General features: G+C 38.5%; 1 protein-coding gene across 1 annotated transcript in view; it reads right to left on the bottom strand.

Moving 5' to 3' along the window:
- pcdh11 (protocadherin 11) overlaps positions 1-20,721 on the bottom strand; it is a 152,766-nt gene that overhangs the window by 4,884 nt on the left and 127,161 nt on the right. The gene's annotated exons all lie outside the window — the stretch shown is intronic.

The following is a 20,721-nucleotide window of genomic DNA, read 5'->3' as shown; positions in this document are numbered from 1 at the left end:
CAGAAATTATTTAGTATATTTGCATAAGTAAGAATGCTATAAATAATAAACGGGTTTTTTGACCCAGGGATGACTTCTCGTTTTGTGCAGAAAAAGTTGCACAGTTGCATTGTGAAGACATTTGACACCACGTGTAGGGTTTGATGTTAGATAAAAGCTAATACTTATCTTGAAATAAATTAGTTGGTAAAAAGTGACAATGTGACACTCCCAGGACTCTTTCTTAGGCACTTCGACACAAGCTACAGATGAAGTATAAGAGCTGTATTAAAAATTCAGCCTGATAAGCAGGCTAGAAATTTTAAGGCATCATACAGTGAAGTGGCTCTCATATTTTGGTTAGGAAATTGATGCAATACAGTTCTACAGTACATTAGCCTACAAACTACAACCACAACAATACAATAAATATTGTGAAATTAATAACATACACTGCCATTTTAAGATCAGCATTTTCGGTGAGTGCATTCGACAAACTCAATGTGAGTCAGATCTTTCCTTCCCATATTGAATTAGTGTCTGGGACCATAAGTGTATAAATCCTCCGGGTCGTATGAAAGTGTCACCTTTCAGAGGGTCGCTAACTTCATTAAGGCAAAAATGGGCCCCATGTTGTCATTCTCTGAGCTACAACAATCAAGCTAGAGCCAAGTCTCAGAGTCAATGCTTTTTCTTGTGTTTTAATGAGGTAATGCTATTAACATAAAAGTCTCATTTGACATGCAAGCGGAGAGACAAATGTAGAGCAAACAAAAACCTCACAGTTCTGTTACTGTCCTTAACTTTTTACAGCGATTCATCCAAAGGAGAGGCCTCCTATAGGGTGACCTGATTTTCACAATTAAAAGCAGGGACACTACAATTTTGCTGAAAATCTAATTTACAATAAATTCTCACCAGGAACTATTTATAACAAAATTAATTGTGGTTCTGTTATTACTTTAGCTAATGCAAAATGCTATTTTGTTTGACAGTTCAACAAGGCTAAGCAACCAACACACTCACCATTATTCACATTTTTTTGCTCGGTCCCAGCAGCTTTTAGAAAATGGCTGTGCCGTTTATCTCGCACCGGTTCTGCATTGTACATTGGGAATATGCCGCCAGGAAAGCTCCACTTGTGTGGTGTCTGACCGGCGGCCACAGCACTAGGCTAATAGAACTACATTTCCCATGATTCTTAAGCAAGCAGGAAGTATTTATAGTTCCCGTATGACAAAAACACTCCGGTTAGTGATTAGATGTAGTTATGCTCCATTCGAGAAAGGTGGAAGTCGGATTTATCCCACTCGTATCGTCCCAGTTCTTAAAAGGTTTGTGGTGAATGTAAACAAAGATGGCTGATTCCGATAAATTGTTAGTTGTTCTGGTTAACACAATCAAAATTACCTTGTGTTACGTGACGTTACTTATTTCGAATAGCTAAATTAATATTATAATAAATAAAAAGATGCGTATGTTTATAATCGTGGAAATTATGTTTTGTCATTTACGATCTGTGTCTCTACGGGAGTCGACATTTTCGAGTGCCGTCAGATTAAAGCTGGTCTCAAATTTAGGACTGTCTCAGATAAACTGGGATGTCTGGTCACTTTACACAAATGTAAAGCCAACAAAAACCTCACAGTTGCGTTACTGTCCTCAACTTTTTACAGCGCTTCAGCCAAAGTTGAGGCCTCACATAAACTCCAATAATGTTTGGCTTTATGCAGCTTGAACCTGCTACATCCTTTACATTTTGAATGCAGCTCCTCCACAAGACATGGGACTGCACTATTTCCTATTCCGTTGGGACAGTTTGGATGGGCAGGTGGGAATGTGGCGTGAGGAATGTCATTGGCATCTCAGTCTGCTTCTGTCAGAGGCACAATGCTGCCTGCTTATGATGCCTCCCCGTCTTTTGTATTCAGGGGAAACGGCCGTACCTTGCAGGGCTTTCAACACAACTCTGAATGCTGTGAATGTTCATTCCTGCATTTCTTTCAAGGAAAGTGTGAACGGCAGACAAGTGGGGATCATAGGAAACAATAGGGTGTAATCGAAAACAAAGCATAGATCAGACCTACACTTCTCATTTAAGTTCTTGGAAACAAAGTGGTTCTAAAACTCCTCCACCCATTTAGTAAACTCAGGGAAGTCAATTAAACATCTAATGCAAGTTCGGCCTCACAAAGATAAGTGACGATTCAGTTCACAATCTGATTCCAAACAGCCTGCGGGCTAAATTAGTGGCTCAGTCATAATTAGCTACATTTATTTCAACACACCGATAGCACACTTTATAGCTGGTATCCAACGGAAAGCATTTGTGTGACATCATTGCATCCTTTAAGCGGGCAAAGATCAAACACTGCCGCAGCCACCTTCAGCTAACCTTCCAAACACAGAATCTGGTTTGAACATGTTCTGAAACACAACATTTATGTACTACATCTGCTAGTTAAGAAATTATGCATCACATTTCACAGGGCATGCTGTAGTGCACACATACTTTACTCTATAAAGTATTTCATTTGACCATATACTGTAAGGTGGTTGAACAAGGCAAATTGCATTTCCATGATAGTTTGCATTCCGATCCGCTAACCTTGGATAAAAAAGAAAATGTTTTGAAGCTTATTTTCTCATTTCAGGGTTTTCAATATTAATAAGGCCTTCGTTTGCCACGTGTAATTCAGTCTCCACTAAAGGCTGAATAAAACACCTCTCCTGTTGAAATTATTTTGGCTTCAGGGTAATGTTTGATTTAATGTACCATATTGGCGGTAAATAGTGCCCAGCACAGCGTCGTGATATAAGTGCCACCTTACACCGCAGACCATATGTTCATCTGTTTCATGTTTTTTCTTATACTTCCCTGCTTTTACAAATCCCAATATTTCTAATAGAGTGCATACCACTTACACACAGCACAGTATTAAACACGAACCTTGATGATATTTACTGACAGAGCTGCTTACATCCTGATGAGCTTCCCATTAATGTCTGCACACATATGATTCAGCTCATTATATCAGCGTTCACAAACTCATTATTGCTAATTAAAAGGATAATTGCATGCATCTAGGACATTAGACTCTTGGAACCAGCCATCGGAAAGGTGGACCTGGCCGCATCCTCTCCAGTGGTAACTGGAGCAATGCTCTAAAATATTAGACACGTGCATAAAACTGTCGAGTTGTGATGTCACAAATTTCCACACTTCTTCCACCCTAGCATGCAGGATCATGCTCATATTTTGAATGATAATGTTTGGTTTTGATTGTCTCGGGTGCGCTGTACAGGGAAATAAAAGTGTCAAGTTCAATCCCAGGATAACAGTAGAGCCTCCACTGCATGGTGGCAGCACATAAAACTAGCTGTTTTGTTTAACTCGGCCAGTGAAGTTTTGATTCAGAGGCTGTCACCGGGAAAGAAGCATGTTTTTTTTTCTCCTTCACAGCCAATACTTTCAAACAGGAAGAAACGTGTTTCTTGATATATACTGTTCACTAGAGAGCGAAACACAACTAAGCCAAGGAAAAGCAATATGAGCACCTCTCACTGATGGTTATTTCTGGATCGGCCTGTTTAACTGCACTCGAAAACTATTACATTAAAACAATCCAGAAAATGTCTCCACTCATACTCAGGTATTTTTCCCTTCTCGCTGAAATGTAAAAATGTCCATCCATGAGACCAGTGTCAATTTGTGCAAAGGAACAGTTAGTTATATAGCTGCTAAACATGTGTCTGATTTATGTTATCAAAAGACTTTCAGGAAAATCATAGTTTAGGGGAAAAGGTTAATCTTACAGTTATAGTAAAATCACACACACAAAAAAGGTTATTTTAGCTTCTTGTAATGGGCACTATTGTTTTTGTTAGGGCAACCAAATCTGAAAGAAAAATCTGAAGCACAAGAATTATATCTGGTGAAGTTCAGGCGTTCAGACATTGACACACAATTGACCAAATCTCTCGTATGTGTTCAGTCAGGTTGATTCTTTCCATTGTCTATGACATTCCTAAACTATTTTAAACAGATGTCATTTAAAAAAATGTCACCCAAATTTTATGTATATACCCTATACTCATACTAACCAGACACACACATTCACACCTTCACAATCCAATACAAGAGCACAAAAAAAAAAAAATCTAACAATACAAGCTTTATTGCTTTTGGAGTTATCCATTGTCAAGAAATGCACTGCACGATATTGAGAGCTGTTTACAATACATTGTTGAAATAACACCTTACTCACAATGACAGTCAAATTTAGTCATTATCACTCTATCCATTTAAAGAACATTGTTGATACATTTATTTTATTGGATCTCATTATACTGTCCACGTAAAACTAATGATTGTGTGTATATCTTATCACTATAAAAGTTGAAAAAACTCATTTGGAGTCTGCGACCCCTAAAGCAATAAGTCTCTATTTTCCTTGGAAGGCGCTTGTGGAAATTGTTGGCGTTTACTGATTTCCATGCAGGCGCAATCCTCGCTGTGCATGTTTAGGAAGTTTGCAAGCTGAGTGTTCCAGAGCAGGGAGGCTGTGTAAATTAAATGCCACCTGACGCCACATCTACATCCGGCGCGACATGTTGACCACTGATGTAACATGATTTTAGCAAATTTGAGTTGGAGAAAAGGAGATGTCTCCATGCAAGACTGTCACCGCGCCACATTTAAAGGGAATGAGAGGAGCTAGTGTGATTGGCAGTGAACACAGGTGGTTGTGTTCACGCCCACAACGGCACGCATCTGCAAAATTGCAAACACCCAGGCTAACCTTCTCCTAGCAAAGTCACGCAAAGTGCAATGCTGGATTCGCTAGAGAAGGGAAAATAAAGCCCTCAGTATCCACGGAGTCTCAAAAATTCTAAATTTCTCTGCATGATAGTCTTAAAAGGCTATTGGATTTTATTTGCTTTTATCAGTAGATAGTACAGTATAATCCCTTGTGACGGCAATAAGAGCTGCCACATTTACTGGTGACAAGGGCGTGGAGGGTGAAGTAAATAATACATTGGAGGAACAGAACAATTTTTTTAAGCTCTTTGGGAAGCGAAAGATCAATGATGGGCACAGAGGTCAGGGGTGTCATCCTGAAGGATGACGGGCTTCTTCAAGACAGCATGTTGGGTCAGACATTTTGTCAAAACATTCTGTAGAAAATGTACTTGTGTTATGTGGAATGAATTAAAAATAAATATTTGCATGCAGACACAGTTGTAAATGACAATTAGCTGGAACAATGCTCAAAAGTGAAAACATACATTTGGGGGTAATTCATACAGGCTGTATGCAGTATGCCCGCATTTTTGGTTCAAACAAAGTGGCAGATCTAATGAATAGTCTTCCTCAAAGGAGACAATGTGACGCAGATAAGAGGGGAGTGAGGTCATCCATATATACTCTAGACTAATTACTTCAGATGCATTTACTGAGACGACGCTGACAACAGCGAGTCTCCGAGCCACATACGTATTTATCAGCACTTGCGGGACCTTCACACTTCCCCTCCTGTAATCCATCTGCACTTGTCCACTCTTCAGCTCCTTCTTTTTTTTTCTTTCTCCCAGCAGTTTGACCCATTGTAACCAAAAGTAATTGCAGGCAGAAAACAACATCTAATGATTACTTTATCTGTGAGTCTCAGCAAGAGTGAAAAGTCACAATGGACAGGTACTTTGGACAAAAGGACGAGTCCTTTTTTTTTTGCTCCTGACACACAATTTCAGACAACAAAGAATATTATTGACTTGACCAAGATTAGAACACAGAAACAAATAATGAAGCACCAAAAGAGGACAAAGCGCACAAAGGGGAAAAGAACAAGCCAGGCAAAAACACTCGCGGCTTCTTTCTTTTTGTTGTCATTGATTAAAAGTAAGGTGTGAGTAGAAGTGGCCCTTTGTCCACCGTGGCTATGAAACAAAGTACATACGTGATTTAATGTAAATTTCTTCCAATATCCCGTCAATTGGAGAAATAACACTACCTTGGCTGCAATTCCTCATTTCCAAATAAATCTATTACCACATCTGATCAAAAATGAGAAGAGAAGTTTTTAATGTGAACTATTTTCAATTTCAATAAACACATTATGTTTTGCCATTTTTGAGCAATTAAGCTATTTAATTTTCCATCAAAAAGCTTCTGTATATGGATGTGTTATGTTAATTTGGGTCAGTCAGCAGTGGCATAAACCTAGTATTGGGTGGTAGTGTAATAACATTGTTAATAAGCTTTTGTCAATTACTACATACACTGCAACTGGAAAGGTATGAAGCCCGAGAAAGCTTTTTTTTTTCTCGTCCGATTCTTGACACTTAACTTTGCCCGTGTGACATTGCGTGATTGCACCTCCATCATTATGTACCTACTATTTGGTAACCTCCACACCCCACCCAGCCGTGAAAATGTGCCATTGTCATTATCAGCACAATCAGGGCCGGCCAAATACACAGCATGGGCCAGGTAGTTGAAAGGTGCAAACACCATAACAATCTGCAATCAGCACTCATCACCACAATGATACACAGAGGAGGTGGGGGTGGAGTTTTTATTTTTTTTAATGGGATAGGGGGGGAGTAGGGGTCAAAACTAAATTGTGTTGCCAACACATACAAACCCCATTCTTTTATACTTATAACACCATATATATATATATTTATATATATCAAACTGTTTAGTGTGTGGTGTTTAATTATATCTTGTCTTGAAATGCATGCTTTTAATTTGGAAGGCTGCTCTGTATTTCCGTTTCCTGTTTCACGTTCTCCATTCGTCATTCATCTCATAGCAGTGGTCAATGACGATATACTTTATAATATACAAAAACCTGTCTGCACTTCAGAGCTAATTAAATTGTTGATTACAACTGAAGACTTATGCGCTCTATTAATGGAGCCCCCTGTGGCTCGATACCCGTCACATGTACCAATACCGTGAAATGTGTCCTGGTATCGGCCTGATATCAATACCTAGTATCGGTACCCGGCCATCCCTACTTTAAAGTCTAACACAAGTGCAGTCATTCATTCTTTCTTGCTGCTTATGAATTGTCTACAGACGATGAATACTGTAGATATAGTGGAGGTGGGCCGCCACTGACAAGATTGTAATACATAAATGCATACAGTATGTGCAGGTTGAACTAGCTTAGAATTCATTGCACATGGATGATTATGTAAAATAGCCGACATTGCCACTCGTCTGTAACATACAATTTTTTAATAAGAAATGTTGAAAAATGATGAAAAATTTGGAAATGACAAAAAAATGAACTAAGACCCGCAAAAAAGTGCAAGTCCCTGAAAATGAATCACTCTTTCAATAAATCAGAAAAACAAAACCTAAACTATAGATTTGAACTTGATCAAAAAATGTATATCGATAATACATCTTTACAATTTCAGCATTTATTGTAAATTGATGTAAAAATGCAAATATTTTAAATAAAAAACTTTGCTTTCCTATTAAACCAAACTCTAACCATTGTTGTGGTAGATTTCAAGCAGATCTTCAAATATTAAAACCTGTTGCATCCTTTAGGCAGTATAACTGAAACCCTTGTTCACATGATGGAAAAGATGAGAGGAACTGTACAAGGCAGACCTACATCCCATGTCATGTCACAAACAAATTCATTGCACTGACCCATTGCCCCCAATTATTATGGAAAACAAGAATGAATCAAATTAACATTGAAGAGATCTCCCGGCCCTGTCTAGCCAATGGACTCAGCGGCAGCCGGCAGAGAGCGGGTAATAAACAAGGTGCCACTGCATATGCTATATATCTTGCAGTCATTGATGATTAGCTCTGTTTTCCTTTAGCCATACATTACTGTTATTGCCTTCGCGGCGAGATAGATAGGAAGCGGATACAAAAGCATCCTCGAGCCCATCTTTCAACAAACTGGCAGGCTGCAAACCACTCGGCACTGGGGGTTGAATGGTGTCAGCGCACGGTGGAGAGCATCATCTCTTGTATGAGCTGAGGGTTAGATGTGTGGTGCAGGTTTTTATCTCCCACTACACTTTTTGATTTTTACTAGGCTACTGTAAAATAAGATGTATTCTGCAGATTGTGGAATGCTGTAAAAACACTCACTCCGTAAACAAAAGCTTGGGATAGATAACATTATTCAAATGCTATAAAATATGGTGTTAATTTTTTTTTTGCTTCATACACTCTTCTAAATAACTGTTTCTCAGGAGATTTTCTTCATTATTTGTGAGGTCTGAGGTCACTGAGAACATTGCTCACATTCTCTGTTGTAGTTCATCTCAAATTTACTGGCCAAATGTTTGCTGGAATTACCAAAATGTCAAAGCATAGTTACTTGCTTACTAGTGAGGCACCATCAAAATTAAACCAATAGTATTGCTGTCCAGTGGCAAGCATGAATCTGTGAGTATTTGTTTTTCGTTAGAATTTTTTTTCTTATTCAACTAAGTTTTACATTTTTCATACTCTATGAGAAAGTGGCAAACGTCAGCAATAAAAAGCTGCATTTTAATATCTAAACTCAAAAATGCTTCACAGCATTTATTTTTCATCGAACATCCACAATACTGTATTATTCCACCGTATTCTTCGTTTTATCTATTTATTTTTTTATACCTAAATATATTTTTTGAAGACGTTGAAGGCTTGAGGGGCAGAAATGTTAACACACTCCTGTTCCCCACAATTCCACACTCCTTCCTCTGGAGACAATTATTACATTTTCACATAACCCCTGGACCCAATTCATACACCATAAGTCTACTAAAAGTCTATAAAGATGTTATGAAAAAAAGGGTAGCGCCTTTAAGAGGCAGACCCGTTTTTGTGACTCATCCATCCACAATGGCATGCTTGAAAGCAAGATGAAAGTCATATACGAGTAATATATCAGTGCCAAACATGAAAGCAAACACAAGCAGGCACATTCAATAAATCACAGCTTTACTTTGCCTGTTTTGATGGCGACTGTCACAATCCTCCACCCAAAACAGCAGTCACGAAAAGTTCAGATATGGGCCTATGACTCCACCAGGGGCCCCACTGACGGATACGCGCTCTCGAAATTCACAGAGATACTCAGTGGATTGTGTGAATGTCGCTGTCTCTACACACTTCATTTGGGCTGTGTGAAAGTGCAGCCATTGTCAAGTAGCACTGAAAACAGAAGGAGCAGTGTTCAGCTAAATGACAAGAATGTGTGTGGCATTGCAAGTAAACAACAAAAACAACAACAAAAACGGCAAGAAGGGTCAACCCTTCTTAATAGATTGTGTTGTTGTTACATCAGAAAGCTGAGTGAAACATTTTTTTTTTAATGATCAAGCTAGAAGGCAACATCGTCATTGTTTGATTCTTCAAATCTTCAAATTATGCCAAAGCAAGAATTCTACTAATCTTAACCCTTTCTTGGCGAAGGAACAATGCGTGCTTCTTAAAATACATTCTCCTCATTACAAAGCAGTACAACCATACAGCTAATTAGTGTGGACATTTTTTAGGTTATTTATCATCCATCCATTTTCTATACTGCTTATCCAAGGATTGAAAGAACTTTTTTTTCCTTTCAGGAGCATTTTTGCTAATCAATGGCTTAATTTTGAGGAGCAACTTTTTTTGTGGGTTAATCTTGAGGACCTGAAGCAAGGGTTTGATCAAACAATAAAAATAAAAAGGGGCAGTTGTAGGGATGTAGCTAATGATTTTTTAAATTATTTTTTTTAGTATTCAAGTATCGTACTATAATTGTATCAAATCTCAAATATTCATATAAATTTTTTTTTTGCTTGATTAAAGAGCAGTTATGTACTGAAGGATGGAACTGCCATTGTGGAGTAAACATTTTTGACTGGTGAGTACGTTCGAACGAATTTGCGAGTACGATCGAATGTATTTTAATACGTTTGAACATAATCGCAAATATGTTCAAACATACTAGCAAATACGTTTAATCATATTCGCGAGTACATTCAAACGTACCTGTGGGCTAACTTTTTTTAAATATAGTATATTTTCCTATAATGCCACTGGGTAGGCAATCATTAGTGCATTTTGGGGAAAAAATGGCTAACCTAAATCATGCACTGCAGACATAATAACTCTTAAAAGTTATGAAGTTATATTTTTTTTAAATCAATTTTTATAACGTGGACAAATGCTTAAAAGTGCAGTATGCGCAAGTCCCCGTGGCATTATGGGAATTTTGTTATGTTTGCAGCATTTAGCCTATAAGTATGTTCAAATGACGTACTCGCCAGTCAAAAATGTTTAGTTCCACACTTCTATAGTTATGAATACAATAGAGAAAATAAAAATACTTATTAATGAACAACCAATTCATACTGCTCGAGTGGAGTCAGGAGAATAAACCACAATATTCTACATCATTAATACTATTATGACTACTAACACATTTTCAAGCCCATTAATTTGAGTCTCTTTGAAGGAAGGTCGAGCAGCTTGTATTACGTAAAACAAAAGTGCATCAACAGAGGAAAAGTAAAACCTAAATGAAAAACTAAAAGGGCAAATGCAGAAAGTGAGTTCACTGATTATTTCCTGTGTGTGATGATGAAGCGAAAGCCCCAGTGGTTGAGACCGTCCTCACGGGAGGGGTTAGCGAAAATGGCAGCGCAACGTTCCACCGGAGACTGTATGCAACCCATTGACCTGAATGTCTCTATGTGCTGTTTTGCCTCGAGCGTTAACTATCTCTATTAACACGCCTTTGACGTCTTTGATTTTGTCTGCCTGTCGAGCCCTGAGGACGCTTGTTCCTCCTGATGCGCCATCCTCTTTATGTCAGCTGTTTAGCACTCTGCTGGCATGACACCCACAGAGTCAGGCAGTTGTCATTCCTTGCTTTTGGTATGATTCCAATAAAATAAAGCAAAAACGAGAAAAAGCATGTAGGGATGATAATGACAAAAACAAAAACACATCACCTAACTCGGCCTGTTGTTTGCGGGATTGCAGGAGAGAGAGAGAGAGAGAGAAAAAGAAAATCCACCAGGATTCCTCGGCTCATCACCGCAGCCGGAGTTATACTATAGCCAATTTCATCCCGATGTTGATTCCCACCTTCTGTGTTTGTATGCGTTTGAGTGAGAGGGAAACTGCTGCCGCTCTGTGTAATTCAGTGCGTGGGGGCACCGGTACCCATTTCTATGATAATTTCCTACTCGCTATAAGCAAAGACAGCAAGACTGATACAATTCATTTCCTCTTTATTCACTGGTGTGGAAATGTTGGGCCTGGCGGAAGTGACTTGTGAAGTCTTTCGAGGTTGTGGGGTAGGGAGTGGGTTGTGTCACTGGTGGGAGGAGAAAACACAGGGTGGATGATTTTGGAAGCCATGCATCTGTAATTTGTGTTTTTCCTCTCAGACAACAGACTTGTTTCGTACGAGCACCTGCATCAAAGGCAATTGCGCCTGATTTCTTCAAAAGCAAAAAGGGACGATCAGCTCAGGGGTGTGTCTCCTGCACCCTCTGATTTCAAGTTGTCACTTCCTGTCAATCACTGTGACATCCAATTTTCCACATCTGATGGCCTGCCACCAGCCGCCTTTCCTTCTCTCATCCACATTATATTGCTCATTATTTCTAACTATGAGGTAGCTTGTTACATTTCAAATTAAATCTCCTCTGCCCACACGGTGACCTCAGGGGCGCGAGATAGGGGTCACTAGTTAACCCTATGCGTGCTATTTAAAAAAAGAAAGTCACACTTGTTTCAAAGCTGACTTTAGTTGGCCACCCACTGAGCTCTGCCTGTTGAGAGAGAGAGAATTGTGCTCAGTGTTTGCGAGTGACATGCTCAATATATGTGATAATTGAAAGGGTCCCAACTGCACCTTAAAGGCATATGCGACTGCACCGAACCGCCCTGGGGGTGATGTACAGAGCAGATTGACAACCATATGAAATATAAATTACATTTGATTCCCTCTTAAAATTAAGCTGAAATAATGACATACCCTTTATGCTGCCATTTTTGTCCAGTCCACGTCATCACTGTTCATTTTGGACTTGTTTCTTAGTCGATTACGCTATAAAAATGTTATATGACTTTGTCAGGTATTGCCATTATTCAGATGACATTCCTGAACCATCTCAGGTTTCAGATTCAGATTTCAGAAGAAAAAAAAGACATTTATTTTGGAAGTGACTGACATCGGGGTGCAACCGGTCCGTTTCGGCGTCATATGTACAAAAACCGTGATGGATTCTCAACTGATGTGGACATGTGTTGGCATTTGCTAATCGTAGTCTAAAAATATTAGAACAAAACTTACAATGTTTTTTTTTTTTTTATTCTATTCATGGCATAAGGTTGGCTCTCCTAGTTGCTTCGTCGACACAAAAGATTATGTCACTTAATGTCCAAAAATAGGAACGATTGCCACCAAAATGTATGTGTTCATATGAACTCAGTCTGAAAATATTAGAACGCAACTCACAATATTTTGGATTACATTAATGTTGTAAGCATTGCCACATTCATATGCATATGCAAAGTAACACTTCCAATGTTAATATAATCCAAATGTAATCATCTTAAACCTTTTTTCAGGGAATCAGATGTCATTGATATTTGCATTTTTAAGAACAAAAGCAAATTAATGTTTAATGTGCGTTTCTTTATATGCCATTGTCACAATGACATATCAAATAAAGTGGGTTTACTCACATATGACATGTTTACCCGCAGAAATGCAACCAGCTAATTAGTGGGATAACCAATAATATTAATGTAACTACTGTGTATCTTGTGTAGTATCCGCAAAAATAAATAAATAAATAGTATTATTTTTGCATTGCTCAGTAATTGAATTGTATAACTTGCTGCAATACATAGATAAATAACAGAGAGCAGCAAAGTAAGTAAGGGAAATAATTATCTGATATTGACAGCTAGCGCAATCAAAAGATCCCCTGCCAGACTCTATGAGGTGCCAATCAGCCGCATGTCTCTGTCTCATCTTGCTGTTTCCACCGCTGCCTTTCATTTCACAGAGATTCTTCTGTGTTGGATCATCAGTCGATAGCTCAGAGCAGATGCTTAATGCTGAGTGATGACACTGGCCAAGCCCCTCCCTATACATTCATACCCCCCACCACCAACTCCACAGCATGTTCTCCAACCTGTCATCAGGTGAGGAAAAAAAAGATGCCTGACTACAGAATTCAGCAAAATAAACAAGGACGTTTTTTTCGCCCTGAAATCATTTATACAATCTCAAACTTCAAGGTCATTCCATACATCCATACCCTAGAAAAGTTTTTCCACAAAGAAAAATATACATATATATATATAATTATTTTTATTTTTTATTTATTTTTATTTTTTGGGGTAAACATATTAATCCAAAGATGCCACAACAATTTGCCATAAATCACTGTCAAGCTATCTTTAATCAGCAGCGAAAAAAATATAAAAAATTTAAACATGTTATTAAGAACCCAAAATATTAAGAATTTTGCCCAATTTAAAAATGCTTCAATTGGTAACACACAAATGAATTAAGTTAGTCCAAAGTGAATATATTAAGTGTAATTAATTCTGAGTTCATTAAATTTAATATATTTACCTGAATTTAGTTAATCCAAAGTGACTCCAATCCAAAATTGTACGTTTAACGAACTTATAATTAATTAAACTTAATACATTCACTTTGGACTAACTTATTTCAATCGTGTGTTACCAATTGAAGCGATTTTTTTTTAAGTTGGTCAACATTTAAATTTGTAATCTTAAATTGGTTCAACTATTCTCTTTTTAGAGTGTATTTTGTGATTTAAAATCATCACACCAAACACGAGATTTGTGATTCCACATTCCATATTCAGTCTGGTTCTTATTTTTTATTAGTTTTTGTCCTGTGCAATATTACCCTCAATCAGAATAACCGAACAGAACAAGCTCACCTCTCCTCCAAGTACAAATATCATTCCTTTTAGTAATATCCTCATGTAAATTTATGTGAAACAAGACAATGAGTTGTATAATAGACACATTCTAACCCCGAAATGTCAAGCAGGAGGAGCAGCACTGCAATTTTGCATTGGTGCGATATTGAAGTGCCATCCTGAGAAAAAAACTCAAATTATTTTCTCATCATTTCTACTTGTCTTTGCCTGCAGAGTAGCTCTTGTTATTCTCCCTCGTTGCCTCTGCTTACAAGGTTGCTCCCTGCATCACGGGGTGAACATTTTCGAGCATTCCATTTTATATGTATAGGTATTTGGTAGCACGTCAAGAATCTATTGAAACTCTTTTTACAGCAAAAAAAAAAAAAAAAGACTATAGAGAGGTATAAAGTCCAGGAAAAAGACTCCCTTCGACATCCTCTGCTGGTGCCTTAGAGCAGGATTTACTGTTTCTTTCATTACCGCTCCTCATCTACAATTCACCTTTTATTTATAGTCCTCTTGGGGAGGCAACATATTGAAGTCAGACATTAGGAAGGCAGGTTGTTAATCACTCACCGTTCTAATTTGCTAATATGCAAGCATGTGGCCTCGGTCTTTACTATTCATAATTCATTATGGAAATATAATCAGACATCATTCCTCACCTTAAAGACAACACTGCAATGTTGAAAAACACCCCGCACCACTATATTAAATGGGCGTCCTTCAAACAAACTGCCTTGTGTTTGAGCGCGCTGTGAGCTCAGAGTCTGCGAGGGCCGTTTTCAGGGCTTCTTTCATTTCACTTGCTCTTTGATTCAACCACATAGTGTATTTTAAGAGCCAGGTGGGACAATTACCGTTTAAAGGGGTTAACATTCCCCAGATGGTAGTTATCCAGCTAAAATATTATTCATTGTCATTTCTTTAAATGTGCTGGGAGGAATTTTTTGGAGACATATTGTACAGGAAGGGATAAAAACGCTAATGTCGGAGGGAAAATTATCATTAGTAAACAGCTTTCCTGAGACATCCAACAGCAAAGAAAAATTGAAAAACGAAGGAGTGAATTGCAATGATATGACACTTAACTTCTTTTCTAATTCTCGTTGAATCCACACTTCACAGAGCAAACAAGAGAAAAATGTAAACTCTCCTGGCACATGAAGACAGGGTATTAATTTTCCAACTTGGAAACTGTAAACTGAAATTACCTGTGAAGTGGATAATTCTCAGTGGGGGAGACATGTATTTTTCTCCTTCCTTGTGTCAACTTCTTTGCAGGGATGTCTGTGTGGACGTGATAAGTCTCTTATTCTCAGCAAAGAGTAATTTGCACACACACAAAAAAAAAGCAGACTTCTGCACACACTATCCACATTGTTAATTAAATATTTCTGCCTTTGATGTTTTTTCACAGGTTTTAATGGGGAATAACACAATTAAAATGGATGCTGTCTCCCCTTTTTGAGAAAAGAACGATCCATGATGGTGTGTCAATTGCTCAAGTTGAAATACTTAAAATGTATTAAGTTTAATAAATGAAACATATATTTTTGGCCTATTACAGCACTTAATAGATATTTGGAAACTGGTGCAGAGTAATGTAGCCATGCCTCTTGTTCAGAATCATCCATCCATTTTCTTAATTGCTTAGTCCTCACAAGCACTGGAGCCTATCCCAGCTGGCTTTGGGCAGTAGGCGGGGCACACCCCAAACTGGTTGCCAGCCAATCCAGGGCACAGAGAGACAAACAATCATCCACACTCACAATCACACCCAGGGACAATTTAGAGTGTTCAATTAACCTGACATGGATGTCTTTGGAATGTGGGAGGAAACCGGAGCAAACCCATGGGAGCACGGGGAGAACATGCAAACTCCACCCAGAAAGGCCGAAACCCGGACTCAATCTCACGTCCTCTGCACTGGGAGGTGGATGTGCTAACCAGTCAGCCACCGTGCCGCCCTGTTCAGAATCATTTTACATATATTTATGACTTTATTTTTAATGCAATGAGACTCAAGTTAACGCTACAGACACAACTTTCAATGACTTTTCAATGCCTCTGTAAGAATACTATGGATATCAAATATCTAACTAAAGATTCATCTATTTCGACACAATTTTCACCGACCTTCAAACCCATACTCATTATCACAAATAACAAACCTGCATAACTCGTCACTCGTCTAGGTTCATGCTTCCCACTACTTTGAACAGAATGAGCAGTACAGAAAATAAATAAATAAAAGATGATGATTCTTAATTTTATTTTCATTGATTCATTTTCCAGTAAAAATTTCAATCAAATGTAGGTCAATGGCAGCAACAAAAGGTCAAGCAATAAAGAGGGAATCCAATTCAATGGGGAAAAGAAGACCCGTGTGCATAATTAATTTATTCTGTACCGCTTTGCAACACTCAACAATGTTTAGTTTATTTAGCAGTAAGTAGCAGTAACATCCTGAGCTGCAAATGTGTTATGAATACTACATGGCTCCAATCAGTCCACTTACAATTTGTATCTTAAGACTAAGCTATGGAATCAGGAGAAGCATAAATAGAGTGTATTCGCAAGCAGGGTCAAACTAAAACCTCAGCAGTGTTAATAGCAGGCTGATTATCCGGTTAGTGTTTTTATTCCAACACTTAATTGCTTCCAGGCTTTAGTCTTTAAAAAAGGCAATTATGATGTGGGCCTAACAGCACACCTCACCTTAATGCTCCAATGCATTTCTTATTAATTCACAAAGGCAGATGAGAGAGAATGTTGAAAAACTACACCACAAGATTCCAGCCAGAACGCTGCTATCACTGTGCAACATGAGAGAAAATGTATTACATGATCTATAAATGTAGACACTAGGTACATATTGTAGTTACTTATTGCGCTCTATTAACAAAGTGTTTGTTGAATGATGTGTTTCTTTATGTTTGTTCATCATTTTCCATAAAGGGGCATTTTGCCAGCCTCAATGCTTTGCTCATTTAGAACTTGAAGCTTAGTGATCCTTAGCCATTTGATGGTCTGTGATTCAGTCTGAGGTGTGCCTATGTAAGGCTCCCTATTGCAGTGCATTAACAGAGTATGTAGCACTGTGGGCGAAGAAGACACAAACCCCCACGATCCAAAAATGTGCAACTGCTTTCTTTTTAGTGCCCTCTTGACAGAATGTGATTATTTTCCCCTCCTGTACCCTCTTGAGCAACCAAGCGCTTGGCCAAAGAAGAAGAAGAAGAAACAAATAATTGAGCGAATTACTTGCCTCTCTCATTAGTGCACACGCACTAAGTAGCACGGGCAACATTTTACATTTGTCAACCTCACACTAACAAAGAAGTTCGATAACATTTAATTAGTGACATGCAAGAAGTGCAGTTGTAGTCGCTCTGTTGGAGCTATTTCATGAGCAGCCTGCTTCAGTGATTCACTCACAAATGGACACTCAAGCAGCAGTTTGACAGCATGGCCCTACAGACTGGACAAAGATTCACGATTTGTGACAGCTTCAACAAGCCAGGATATGAACAACCATCCTGAAGCCATTACACAAGTAGAAACAGTTGCGGCACAAGCTCTGACTTTGTACTGAGCCGACTTGCTCATTGAGCCACAGCAGCAAAAGGCACCTCCCACTACATTGCACTCCGCACAAAGAGATTGGATAAAGTTAATGGAGGCAGCAGGTATTGCGCATATTGGACGCTTGGCTGCATCCGCTTACCACTTTGAATCAATCTGGACAAACTTCTGATTGTCCACTCTTTCTAGTAGTCCTCAAACATTTAAGACATCAATGATAGCCTTGTTCTGTATACTGATGGCTTTATAGGCGTCTGCCAATGCCTGTTGTTGTAATTAGAACTGCCTGTTTGGAGCGAATTTTTAGCTATGTTGTGATCTGCACGGTCGTGAATGGAGCAAGATTAGACGCACTTGGAGAATACAGTGAGGGAACTGCAATTAGATACAAAATCATTCCGTTTTCCGTTTGATTCCGAGAGCATTGCCTTGTTCAGACATAATAGGATTGGAATTGTCCTATTGTGATGAAAGCCTATTTTGAAAGCGGGTGAATGTACAGAACCTGATGAGCACCTTTTTGTTTCTACGGGACAAAAGATGGGCTTCTCTTTTTGGATTACCCCGGGAGCCAGACAGACCGGATTTGAATAGATGTCATGAAAATGGTCAGGAGAGCTGCTTCGAGCAGAGGGTGGAAAATGCCAGGCTGGATCATTTTGAATGATCATATCAATTAACATGGAACATCTTTGTTCATTCCCAAGTACATGAAGTAACAGCACTGAATGTGATTTGAACCCTGGCTGCACTTTTAGACTGATATTTATATGTTCATGCATTTTTTTTCTATCTTAGGAAAAACCCTATTGACTTCAAATGAAACAAGGAATGACAGTGCGGCTGATGTTGGAGTTCAGATGATGACTTCATTATATCAAATCATTGCTTTATTTTTGTAATACTTGTCATACATAAAATGCAACTCAAATATACATACATAAAAACAAAATCCGCCCACTCCCCCCAACACCCTCATGAGCACGCCCACGCTCATACACACACAAAATACATACACACAAAGCCTGAAAATCATTATTAAAAAATGACATGGCGGGGTAGAGAGAAACCATGTGAGGAAAAACATCCAAGGAGAGCTCATCCACACTGAAAGGGATGACAGCCCATTTCAGCTTGTGATGCGTGAGCACATCCATCAAAGAGACCCCCGGCCCAGATTAACTGGAGTAGGCCCGCACAATAATAAAAAGATCTTAAAGCTAAAGGGCAGTAAGATAAATAGAAATTGGCCTAAATTAAGAGTAAAATAAATCATTACAAGCCAAACAAATTTTTTTGGGGAGTCTTCTCTTAAAAATATAAACAGCCTCTCATTAATTTGTGTGTTATTGTCTTACCCTGTTGTTTTGAATGATACTTGAAGCAAAAGAGGTAAGGCAATTGAGGCCAAAGGTCATATCAGAGCCCCTACAAATCTTACATGAGATGTGACAGATGGCATTTGACATAGCTCATATCAACTAGCTTGTTTGTATGATAAATACACATTACTTTTCAGGTGCAATTGGACCGAGCTTAAAATTCATTTTGAATAATATCTGTCGTTAGGGAAGTTCGATACCACCCCTTAATTTCAAACCGATGCCAGTACGAGTACTCAATTCTTGAGTTGTTACCAACACTGACACCAAGTACCGATACCACTAGTACTTTTGATGCTTACAATTTTGACAAAAAAAAAACCCAACAATGACAGATCATTTTAAGGAAAGACCTACAGTATATGTCCCAAATTCCCAATATAGCATTTTTCCTTGAAATTGCATGAAATCAATGGCAATTTTCCATTCTTCTAATTTATATTTCCTGATCGTAAAATGGCACAAGAGGGCAGCATATACTTGTATCGGCCGCTGGCCACTGGTTATGTAGTGTTTAACATATGAACTTTTTTTTTTGCAGCTGACTTGGGATCAGTTCCACTCTTTGTTGCTCTTAAATTGCTCCATGATGGACTGGAGACCAGAGATGGCTGCTTTGATCTCCTTTACACAATCACAGCTTCCTTCAGAACAAACTAGAAGCAATAACCCTAGTGAGAAGTCAGATATTCAAAAACTTCTGATAAATTATTCAATACAAATAAAAATCCCATCTGCCCACACCACTGCTGATTATATTGTCATCTTCAAGTCTAAATGCCTTCACAGTACTGCATGAGTTACTTACACATGTTTACGCTCCTGTTGTACACTTCGGGCTTGAGCGATGTCAGGAGTGGCATGTTTGCATGTCGGCCCGCTTGCTGGCCTTGCTTAGCATTCAGCAGATGGAACTATGGGATGGAGGTTATCAGCCAAGCCATTCCCCTCTGGACTGTAATTCGTTGTCAACAATGTGCTCTGGACCCTAAAGGCCCGCCATCTGCTTACTTCCTTCTTCTTCCAAAGGTGAGACATTTCAAAGCACCACCTGGTTGATATTTTTGCCATGCGTGAAACCTAGCCTCCAATGCCCAGGTACATATAAATAGAATATTGCCACTGAAGAAGAAAATGTGTATTGTGTAACGGCTATATTCAAGTAAAATTACAATATGTGCATGTACAATGGTCATAAGATTATGTCAAATGTTATGTTTTATATTTATAGAAAACAACTTGAATATTATTGCTACATCCTGAACAGTTCTGAGTAAACAATAATCTCATTTTGTGGGATGTACCATTAAACTTAAATGATGAATAATAAATTGAAGCTAACCTAAAATCACTATTATTTAATGTATATTGTCACGACACTTAATTGAAATTCTTAAAATGGTCGACATACGTGGGAAATCCTTCTCTGAACGGAAACCAAATTTATCACCCATATGTTTGCAACCACACAGCCAACATTGGAGGCAAATCAAATCTGGCAATTAGAAGCACGGTCATGCATGCTGCCCAATACTCAACCATTCAAGTCTCGCTATTCACCTTTTCTTGAATAATATCTTGCACAATAGGAAAGGCTTTGCAATGGTGCCTGGTTTCTCACGGATCATCGGCATATTCACCGGATGGTTATGACAAGCAAGCATTCGTAATCATCTGTCCCAAAGTCAGTTGCCAGGTCGATGTGACTTGGTGTGGTGGTGGAAGGTGGGCAGTGGGCTTATTCGTCTGCAAGATGCTGGATTTTGCATTTTAAACAATAAACTTGATGTATCCAAACTATGAGAGTGTGTTAGTTATACTGAAAACTCAT

This window comes from Vanacampus margaritifer, chromosome 10 (assembly GCF_051991255.1).
Source record: "Vanacampus margaritifer isolate UIUO_Vmar chromosome 10, RoL_Vmar_1.0, whole genome shotgun sequence".
In the NCBI taxonomy this organism is placed as follows: domain Eukaryota; kingdom Metazoa; phylum Chordata; class Actinopteri; order Syngnathiformes; family Syngnathidae; genus Vanacampus; species Vanacampus margaritifer.
The sequence above is the reverse complement of the archived record's forward strand: the minus strand, read 5'-3'. Positions and strand labels throughout refer to the sequence as shown.